This window comes from Ursus maritimus, unplaced genomic scaffold (assembly GCF_017311325.1).
Source record: "Ursus maritimus isolate PB19 unplaced genomic scaffold, ASM1731132v1 scaffold_19, whole genome shotgun sequence".
NCBI classification, from domain to species: domain Eukaryota; kingdom Metazoa; phylum Chordata; class Mammalia; order Carnivora; family Ursidae; genus Ursus; species Ursus maritimus.
In genome coordinates this window covers 54,392,875-54,403,884 of record NW_024424341.1, presented here as the reverse complement: position 1 = coordinate 54,403,884, position 11,010 = coordinate 54,392,875, and the positions used below count along the sequence as shown (strand labels likewise).

The window sequence follows — 11,010 nt, the reverse complement described above, 5'->3', positions numbered from 1 at the left end:
GCCCCCCCCCCCCCCCCCCCCCGGGCTCCCGGTCGGCGCGTCTGTCCGCCCGGGCCCGTCCTGGTTGCGCCCTGTGCGGCCGCGCAGCCCGGCCGGGACAAACAGCCTTCACGTTGCTAGGCGACGGCGTTCCACAGCCCGTCGCGTCACCGCGTCTGCGCGGGCGGGAGGGGGGGGCACGCGGAGACGGCGGCCGCGTCGTTTGTTGACGTTGCCTGGCAACCACGTTGGTGCTGCTGGGCAACGCCGGCCGACTGTTCGCTCTCTTAAAGGGGCAGGAACATTTTACAGGCGCAGACTTGGCGGCGAGAAGGAGGCGCTGCAAGGAGAGGAGAGGGTCCCTCCCCAGGCGTCGGGGAGATGGAGGGGATTGGAGGCCGGGTTAGAACCTCCCGAGCAGAGAAAAACTATGAGGCGGGAGCTCCGAACTAAAGTATTTGAGATATTAGTGTTAGATGTTAGACTATGCACGTGTGCATAGGCGCACTGTGAGCACGTCCGGGGGGACGGGTGGCATCGATAACCGGCCAGAACGACCTGGGTTCAAATACTCGCTCTGTGACCTTGGCCTGTGACTTCCTTTCTCTGAGCCTCTTTCCTTCCTGAAATGGAGGTGATAACATCACTCACCTCCAGAACTGAGACTCTGTGAAGTCCTGTTAAGCACTTAGTACATAGTAAGTGCTCCGTACATAACGGTTACAATGATGTTATTTAATAACTGGGGTCTGTCCCTACCTCACTCGGTTTTGGAATTAATGAGATGGTGTTTGTTAAGTACTCCCTGCAGCACCGTGCACTCAATACATGGGGGGGGGGGCATTGTCCTATTACTAGTGTTTGTATTTCTCCTCATGTGGAAAGAAGCACAACAGAGGGCATCGAGAATCATTGTCTTTCTCTGGTGCCCTGGGATGCAAAGGCTATGGAATCAGGCAGATATGGTTGAGATTCCTGTCCTGCCGGATCCTGTGTGTGTGAACCAGAGCAAGTGTCTCGCTCCCCTCTGGCCCTCTACTTCCTCCTCAGTGAAACGCGTGATCGCTCACATCTCACAGAGTCACTTCCAGATAATGGTCCTGGGTGAGGGGGTCCCCTCTTGTTGGGTGTGTCGGGTCAGTGCCCCATGTCTGCAGCATGACTCACAGGGCTATGTTATGTAAAGCTCCTAGATTCTGCACAGAGGGCAGGTTATATAAATGCATTTAACGTGCATCCTACATACCGGGCCTGGGGAGGAGACCTGGCTTGGTAAGCTTGCAATTGCCAAACCATGGCCCAGGCTGCTTCTAGGAAGTAGGGCCTATAAGACGTGGGCCATGTGTATACTGTCTCATTGAAAAGAAAAGCTTCCCCTCTTGGGGTATCTCTAGCCCCCTGAATGGCTGTCTTAGTTCCTGCCTCTTCATGTGTATCTTTCTCTGCGTCTTTCTGACCATTATCTCTCTGTCTCTGTCTCACTATCTCTGTGCATCTCTGTCACTGTCTCTATTCCCCCTAAGTCCCTTTCTGGGTCTCTGTCTACCCCTGGTACTCCCTCTTTTCCTGAGTCTCTATATCCTGAGTCTCTATTCCTTTCTGGGTCTCTCTCTCTCTCTCTCTGATTCTTTTTTTTTTTTTTTTTTTTTTTGACTCCCAAACTTGTTCCCAAGGGGATTCCACGGATTCTGGACAGCACGGAGCCCCTCACAGCGGACTGCTGTGTGACCTTGGGTTGGGGCCTCTGGTCTCTGAACCTTTGCTATGCCCTGGGTGCAAAATTAGGTGGAGAAACTAAGCAGGCCAACAGGGGTCCCAGTCACCAAGGGAACTTTTTAAAGGTGGCCCTCTCCAGTCCCACACCCAGAGGCTGTGGGTCAGAGTCTCAGAAAGAGGTGGCAGGGATTATAACCTGTGAGATCCTCCCTGGATGCTTCTGATCAGCTAGCCAGAACTGCTGACCCAGGGCCTCCGACATACCTGTCCCAGCGCCAGGTTCTGACGCCACGTACTAGGAGAGGTTCTATGGAGACACGTGGCCAGGGACTAGAGAGATTTCCACTGCAGGTAGAGGGTCCTGAGGGTGGCGATTTGAATGACAAAGACGGAGTGGGGGTGAGGGTGGGGTCAGAGAGAGACAGAAACAACAAGACAGAGACCAGAAGAGAGAGAAACAGGATAGAGTTCAAAGGAGAGGAGGAAAGATAGGGGAACATAGAGACACAGCCAGGGACAGAAATTCGATGTTTTGGGCACACTGCCCGAAAATGTAGCTCCTCGGTGGAGGGCCACGTCCCCGTCTGCATGCGAGTGTGGGACCGTTCAGCAGGTTGCTGCAGGCAGCGCTGGGGTGTGCCAGGGCCAAGCGCTGGGATTAAGTGTGGGACGCAGATGCCGGGATGGGAGGTGCTGGGTGCACCCTCTCTGCGTGTACCTGCCTGCCTCCAAGCAAGTGTCCTGGGCCAGCATGGGTGACTGGCTGACAACCCAAACACCACTTGGGCAGCATTCTTCCTGGGTCATCGCTTTCAAGCCCACCGGGTACGGCCAAGGAGGATCTTGCTCCCGGGGTCCTGGGGCTCACATGGAGAAGTTAGAGTGTAGCTCCAGGCACCGAAGGTGTTGTGAATTTGACAACAGTACCATCTTTGGAGCCTGATCTCGTTGTGAGTCGTGAGGCAAGCTGAGTGACCTCCTCGGGGCTCAGTTTCTGCATCTGTGAAACGGGGTGATAACGATTCCTATGGAGAGGTTGTGAACACCCACTAACACTATGGTAACTACTGCCATCTACTGAGGGCTTGCTGTGAACGTGCCTGGCAGCAAATTCTGCAGCTCCAAGTTCAAACACCTCCAGAATCGGATCCCCACGACCCCTAGTCCAAGTCACCACCTCCTGTTACCTCGACCATGGCCTGGGGCTCCTCACTGGTCTCCCTGCTTCCTCCCTTGCCTCCCAAAGTCTTCTCCACATACGGACCTGGGGATGCTGTTGAAACCAAAGTCATTCATGCCCCTCTTCTTGCTCAAAACCCTCCCATGGCTCCTGACTCACTCTGGGTCAAAGTCAAAGGCCTCACCATGGCCCATAAACCCCTGCACAATCTGACCTTACTCCCTCTCCCTGTCTCTGCCACCCCCCTCCCCTTGTTCTCTCTGCTCCAGCCACACACTGGCCTCCCTGTTCCTGTAACACACCAGAAATGTTCCCACCTAAAGGCCTTTGCACTTGCTGCCCCCGGGGACTGCGATCGTCTTAGCCGGATGCTAAGACGAATGCGTGCATGGCATCAGCTTCACCCGCCTCTGGTCTTTGCTCAAACATCACCTTCTCCTGCAGGCCTTCCCGGACTACCCTATTTAAAATGGCAATTCAGCCCTGCCTTTCTCCGCACTTCCCCAGCGCTCAGTACTTTCCAGGGCGCTGAATACTTCGTTTATTTACGCTTCTGTACTGTTCACCACCTCCCTCCCCACCCCCAAAGCGAGAGCTCCTGGGAGGACCGAGATCTTTATCTCCTTCACTGTCGGAAGACCCAGCACTTACAGCTGCGCCCGGCACATAGTAGGTGCTCACACACAGCTGTTGCATGAATGAACGATGGATGGTATGAGCCAGAACCGCGCTACGAGCTCTAAGTCGGTGAATTAACTGAGCGGCGCCACAGCCCTGTAGACTAAGTGCTACCCATTTTACGGACGCGGAAACTGAGAATCGGCGAGGGGCAGTCCCTGTGACAGAAGTGCAAAGGCCCTGAGATCAGAGGTTGATTATCCTGCCCTCAGAGGCGTCCCTGCGGGCCTGGGGTTGTCTGTGTTCATCTGGCTATCTCTGTGTTTACTTGGGGGCCGGTCCTTGCTCGCCGTGTCTCCTGGTCTCTCTTCATCACTGAGTCCCAGACCTCCCCCGTGGCTTCGGCCTCCATGAATTTCTCCGAGCTTCTTGCTCGGGGCCCCCCCGAATCTCCAGGTCCTAGTTGCTGGCTGTGTGTCTCCGGGTCTCCTGCGCCCTGCAGGCCTCTGGGGGCGAGGGCCCCGGGCTCCAGTCCTGGCCCCGCCGCCTTGCCGCCACCCAGCTCTGGCGCGGCAGGGCTCGCTCGGGCCGCCCCGGGGCGGGCGGGGCCTGTTGCCCGGAGACCAATGTTTTGCCGCCGCAAACTGGGTCTCTGGGCCACCGCGGGGGGGCGGCCTGGGAACCCGCGCGGGGCGTGGGAGCGGGCCGGGGAGGGGCGCGGGCGGGCCCGGCCTGGGGGCGGGGAGCGGCCGCTGTAGGGAGAGAGGGGGTTGGGGGGGATGCGATTGGGGGTGGGGGGGGGATGAGGTTGGGATATCCGGGCAGTTTCGAGAATACAAGAGGGGACTGGGGACTGAGATTAGGGACAAGAAAGGATTAGGGGTCAGTTCGAGGGTCGCGGAAGGGGGGTTTTGGGGAAGACTGAGATCATGGGGCAAGCTTGGGGGGGTAAGGGAGGAGATTGGGAGGGCGGGGTAGGAAGGTGGAGGAGGAGTTTGAGGGAGCCGGAAGAGGAGCCCCGGGATGGGTGAATGAAGGCAGGCATGGGAATCTGGAAGTTTCGAGAATCACAGTGGCCGAGTGAGGGCCGGGAGCTGGGGGGAGGCTGAGTGCAGGTGGGTTGGGCAAAAATCTGAGTTATAGGGGGACAAGAATTGAGGATAGAGAGAGTTTGGGGGGAGTTAAGGATCCCCGAGAAGAAGGAGGAGGATGAAGGGGGCCGGAAACAAGGGTGAATCAGAGGAGGGGGCACCCCTGCCACTTCGGGCTCCTGGCGGGAGGGGCACTCCCCGCCCATTGTCCCCGGACCGGTCAGGACGTCCGGCAACATCCCTGGGGACGCGACGTCGGGTTGTGTAACACCGCCAGGCCCGGGGGAGGGGCCGGAGTCGACTCCCGGTTCCTCTCCACGCCCCATCCCAAGGGAGGGACAAGGGTCGGGATCCCCTAGCGGCTTGTGACATCACAAGTGGGCGGAGTCCACCAGAGGCGCGAACACGTTTTCTTGGTGGTCCCTCTGCCCCACTGAAGAAGCAAGGTCTGGCATCCGAGACCCGCGGTGGGGAGGGGTATCGCTACGGACGTCTTTGGCTGAGGGGCCCTGATGGCCACAGCTTTTAGGCAGGAGGGTAAACTGAGTCCCAGAGAACGCTGACCCCTTTCATCTGATTCCATCATTCAATAAAGATGTATTGAGAGGGCAGTGTACCAGTTACCGTCCTAGGTGACAGGGACACACAGCGAACAAAACATCGGCCCCTGATCCCAGCAGTCTTGGGCTGACATGTGATTCTGAGCCCAGACCAATTCCACCCTAGACACAGCTCAAAAGGATGGATCCTCACATCCAACCGCTGGTTGGAGAAGGTTCCCTAGTGCAAGGGGCAGAATGCATCTCTCAGGTCCTGAGTCCCTGGTCTTTGCAGGACTGCCTCCCTGTCGCCCCCACCCCCACCCCATGGCCTGTCACTTCCTCCCATCCTCATCCCCCCCACAGGGCATGACTAGAGATGCTGGTTGTAACAGGCAGTTGGCGAATCACTCAGACGTCATAACAGCCCGCTGTGCTATCACTGTGTCCCTGAAACGTCATCAAGCAGCCCCAGTCTCCTATAAACACCTCTGGGGTCCTGCGGGCCTGTGGAGGGGGTTCGACCCTGCTGCCAGTGGTAACTCAGCCACCTCCCCCCAAGGAAGTGATTTCATTCCATCCAAACTCTTCAGTCAGAAGGCTCTGGAAGCCACCTTTCTGGCTACTCTCACTCCTCCTCCAGGCAGCCTTCCTTGAACTCTCCACTGTGCTCTCTCTCCCCTCGCCCCTCCCCTTTGCCATTTCTGTTCTTGGGGCTGTAGACTCTGGCCTTATGGACCTTCCCTCTCTAACCTCACCAGTTCCCATGCCTTCAATTTTGAAAAGCTGTCAGAGCCAGGCAGGTGAAAGGACTTCCATGTACCTCTCCAGGCCTCAGTTTTCACTTCTCTAGGATGGGCATAGCACTGGTGCCTGGCGCACACACTGAGGGGTGATTTGAGCAAGGGCACTCCTGGGCTGGGTTTAGCACAGGCCAGGAAGGACACGATGAGAGCTCTTCGAATCCTATTGGCCAATGTACACAAGAAATAGCTAACAGTGGGAAGTGGGGATCAGAGGGAGGAGGAAAACCAAGGTATAACCTTGGTTTTGCCAATACGTTTTCCAAAAATTAAAAAAAAAAACTTATTATTTAAAATTTACCATCTCTGGATTGATTTTGGAACTTATCTGGGTACCTCCACCCATACCTGCTCCTTCCTCCTCCTAGGCCTCATCTCAGGGGGGACCCCACCACCCACCCTGACACCTGGGCAGGGACCTGGGCCTCATCCCAGGGGCTCCCCTCCCTCCACAGTCTCTTGGCCACTAAGTCTGGTCCTTCCTGCCTGTCTCTCATATCTGCCCTGTCCTCCTCCTCCCCTCCTCAGCCTACATCCACAAGTCTGGAAAGATCTGACTAAAGCATAAATCTGTCCTTGTCTCTCCCCTGCTTAGAACCTGCCATGACTCCCCAGTGCTCTTGGGGGTAGTCCAGTCTCCTCAGCATGGCCCACAGGACCCAGTTTGGTGTGGTCCTTGCAGACTTTTCCAGCTTCTTAATTCCTTGATCCCAAATACATGATTCTTCATGCCTTAAAGACCTTCCAGTTCAATCCCTTTGCCTGGTGGTGAGATCCCCCAGCCATCCAGACAACAAATTGAGCAGGCGGCTGGCTAAAGCTTGGTGTCCTCTAGGGACAGGGACCTTACCACCACTTGAGGCCTTCCATCTACAGCCAAGCATTTCTGCCTGAACCAACATCTGCCTACTACACCCTGCTTTCCGGGGCCACACAGGACAGGCAGTCCCTCCGTGCTGTGATGTTTCAGAGACTAGAAGATGCAGTTGTTGCCTTTGAACCTTTGGAAAATGCAGTGTAAGATTCCTTGAGGCTGATTCTTGGACTAAGCACTGAGAGTCACAGGATATCAGAATAGGAAGGTGCCTTAGAGGATTCAAGTGCAAAGGAGACACATAGGCCCAGAGAAAGCAGGGTTCTGGCTGTTCCACGGCCTGTCCCCAGGCCTGGAGCTGTTGCGTCCAATCACTGACTTGCAAAGGAGGAAAAAACTATAGTGGATTTAGGATTGGGAACAAAAGAGTGAGTGCTGGGCTGGGCCCTGACTCTGATGATGCATATTGGTGACGGAAGACCTGTGTCTTGGCCCCAACCTGAATCCTAACGCTGGGCATGGGGTGAGAAAATGGACACAGACCCAGACCTAAACCTACCGGGTCCACTGTAGAAACAAACCAATAAGTCAAAGAGCCTCACCCCCAGCCCTCAGCTTGTCTGACTTCCTGTGATCTCCCCATCCCCACCCCACCCCGCGACCCACCCCTGCCCGTCAGAAGTTGGGCTGAGAACTGGGGAGGAGGGCAGAGGCAGATTCAGAAAGGCAAGAGATCGGTGCTGTGGCTGGGGGAGAATAGGGCCAGGGCTCCGGGATGGGGAGGTTGAGGGCTGGCGATGAATGCCCGTTGGGGACATGGTGGTCTCGGGGCAGGGTTTGGGAGAGGGAAGGGGAGAGGAGGGCCAGTGGTCAGGGATGAAAGATGGAGGGGAAGCTGAGGGTGGACGGGGACAGGAGATGGGCAACGCGGGAGGCAGCGGGCAGAGGGGAGGGTGAAGCCAGGCTGGGGACCGGCTGGGGGCAGCGCGGTGGCCAGGGCGGGGGGTGGGTACCGGCCGGGACTGCGCGGCGAGGCCCCGCGGAGCCCGGCACCATCCTCCGCCCCCCGCTGCCTCCCCTTCCGCTCCCCGGAAGCGCTGAGTCGTCCTGCCTTATCTGGGGGCCGCTATTTCGGGCTCGGCTCCGAGCGCGGCGACTATTTTTAGCGGCGCTCGGGTAAAAATGGACTCGGCGCCGCGCGGGTTCCCGAGCCGTGCGCGCCCCCTCGCGAGAACTGGGGGCCGGGGGCGCGCGCCTGAGTCACCTCCCTCCCGCCCGCCCCCCTGTGCTGCGAGCGCGGCCAGCCGGCCCCGGACGCCGCGCATCCGCTCGAGCCTCCTGGGTTCCGCTCGCCCGGGCTCAGAACATTCCAGGAACGTCGGGACGCGTCCACCGGGACTCGGGAGGCCACTGGCGGGCTTTGGGCAGAGGCGCCGCGCCCCCTGGCGGCCCCTGCTGGAATCGCAGGCAGGAGCTGGGCCAAGGGTCCCCCTTGCCCGCGGACCCATTTTATAAATGGGGAAACTGAGGCCGGAGAGGACCCGGGTTGGGGCCTTGAAGCATGAATTGCGAGGTACGATCCCTCTGCTTCAGCCTGGATACCTCTCTCTCTCTCTCTTTTTAAGATTTATTTATTTGAGAGAGCGAGAGAGCCCGCGAGCACCAGAGGGGGGAGGGGCAGAGGGAGAAACAGACTTCCCACTAAGCAGGGAGCCCCATGCGGAGCTAGATGCTGGGACTCCAGGATCATGACCTGAGCCAAAGGCAGTTGCTTAACCAACTGAGGCACCCAGGCGCCCTGGATAGCTCTCTTAGTGGAGAACTCACTACCTCTCAGAAGTGGTATTTATCTCGTCATTCCAGGAATGTTTATCAAGGGTCCGCGGAATGCCAGCCACTGTGGCGGACGACCTGGACAGAGCAGTGAACAAGACAGACAGAGATTCCTGCCCTTGTGAGGCTAACGTTCTAATGGGGAGACAGAAAGTAAATAAGATGTTTTCAGATTGTGATAAGTGCTATAAGAAAAGTAAAATGGGATGATATATTAAAATAAAGGGGGATAGGGGCGCCTGCCTGGCTCATCTGGTGGTAGAGCATGCGACTCTTGAGCCCCACGCTGGGTATAGAGATTACTTGAATGAATGAATGAATGAATGAATGAATGAACAAACAAATGCGGATATTTTGGCAAGAGTAGTCAGGAAAGGCCTTTTTCTGAGGAGGTGATGTGGCTACAAACTAAAGACAAGGGGCATCTAAAGCGACCTTGTGTTTTATTTTTTTTAACCATTTTTTAAAAGGTTTTATTTATTTGTCAGAGAGAAAGAACACAAGCAGGGGGAGCGGCAGGCAGAGGCAGAAGCAGGCTCCCCGCTGAGCAAGGAGCCCAATGCCAGACTCATCCCAGGACCCTGGGATCATGACCCCAGGGGGGCAGCCGCTTAACTGACTGAGCCACCCAGGTGCCCTCTCTCCAGGCCCCCAATTCATGCTTACTGCTCAGCAGGGAGTCTGCTTCTCTCTCTTTCTTCCTCTGCCCCTCCCCACCACTCGCGCTCTCTCTTTCTCTCAAATAAATAAATAAATACAAATCTTTATAAAAAGAAAAAAGCCTGGAGAGAAACCAGTTGGGGCAATGGCTTGCAGAATGTAGACTACACCATCTTCCAGTGTGTGATTGTTCAACTTTAGGTCTCATCCCGTGCCTGGGAGCTCATTACCTTCCAGCATATAGGTACCGCAGGTCCTCAGCGGTGGTAATATTGATTACTATTTTAAAAATAATAGCTGCAGGGGTGCCTGGCTGGCTCCGTCGAGTGTGCGCCTCTCGATCTCAGGGTCTAACTTCCAGTCCCACGTTGGGTGTAGAGATTACTTAAAATCTTTAAAAAAAAAAAAAGTGACATTTATTCAGCACCTAGCCTACTCTTTGCAGAAAAATCTGCTAAATGCCTCACCTGCATTATGTCACTGAATCCTCTCTCTAGACCTAGGAGATAAGGTACTATTCCCGTGCTCCATTCACAGGTGAGGACGCTGTTTCCCCACCTCCCATTTCTCTCAGCCACATGGACATCTGTAGCTTTGCCGGCCTTCTGCCTCCTGCTTGTCCTTTGGGAAACCAACCCCTTCTAAATTTCAGGGCACCTGTTTATCTCACCCCACTCTCCCTTTCTGGGGAAGGGAACATGATCCAGGCCCAGCCAACCAGAGCATTCTAGTTCTTCTGACTTCTGATGACAGTGCTTGTTTCAAGGGTGAACAGGTGGTCCAATCCAGTTTGTGAGTGAGGGAACCATTGGGCAAGAGACCTTTCTTCCCTTTGGGGTCACCAAGAGAGTGGGATGTGAGCCCTAAGCTGCTGGGGCCATCTTTACTACCTCAAGGAAAAGTCCTCCAGAGGGGGGGGGAAAATCAGAGAAATACGGAAGCTAGAGATTGAACAGTGACTTCATATCGTATTTGAGCTCCTAGATCAAGCTGTGACTGAAGCTGGTATGATCCCTTGATCCTTTTTTTTTTTTTTAAATGCGAGACAATACATTTCGCTAAACATGTTTGCACTTGAAGCTGAGAGGCTTCTGATTAATTCACTTTCCCTCTCCAATCCCCCTCCAGGAACTGGTCCTGATACTTCCACTGTCCCTGGTCCTTGGGAATAGATCTCTGTACTTCCTGGAGCCCTCATTTGTCACACATATACCCCGTGGAGGCATGGAATCCTTGTGTGTGTCTGGGCTCTTCCACTGATCGGGCACTCCTGTGGGGCTTTGGGTCTGCCTGTCTCTATGTCCCCAGGCGTAGACAGACATGAGAACCTGGGGACTGAGGCCGCTCTCCTGGGCCAGGCCACTTCCCACAGCCCTGGCTGGCCAGCTGCACCCTCCACCCTCTCCCACTGTCAGGATTTCAGCCCTGTGTGAGCTCTGACAGCCTCCCAGTCTCAGTCCTGCCATCTCTTCTGCACTCTAGATCCAAATGTCTGGCAGCTCTTGAATGCCTCCTCTTGGATGTCCTACAGGATTTCACCCTGACCTCTGCAGCTCCCTTCCTGTGCCTCCTCCTCCAGGGTCCCCAGCTCAGGCAGAAGCCCACCATTGACCCCGTCTCCTGGACCAGAGGCCTGGCCTCATCCTGGTTGCTTTCTTTCTATTTCCCCCCATAGGCTGTCTCTCCTCTTCATTCTGTCTTTTAAAGATTTCATTTATGTTCTGCCTCTTCTCTGTTTCTACTTGATCCCCTATCCCCACTTCATTCTGCCCTACAC

The 11,010-nt window shown here is 55.8% G+C and overlaps 1 long non-coding RNA gene across 2 annotated transcripts in view; it reads left to right on the top strand.

The window, feature by feature from the left end:
- Positions 1–7,976: 7,976 nt before the first annotated feature.
- LOC121103501 overlaps positions 7,977–11,010 on the top strand; it is a 13,203-nt gene continuing 10,169 nt past the window's right edge. The window contains exon 1 of one of the 2 annotated variants that reach the window (XR_005835780.1): positions 7,977–8,313. This is a non-coding gene — a long non-coding RNA (uncharacterized LOC121103501). The remainder of the gene's footprint in view (positions 8,314–11,010) is intronic. The other variant, XR_005835779.1, reaches the window with a different exon arrangement.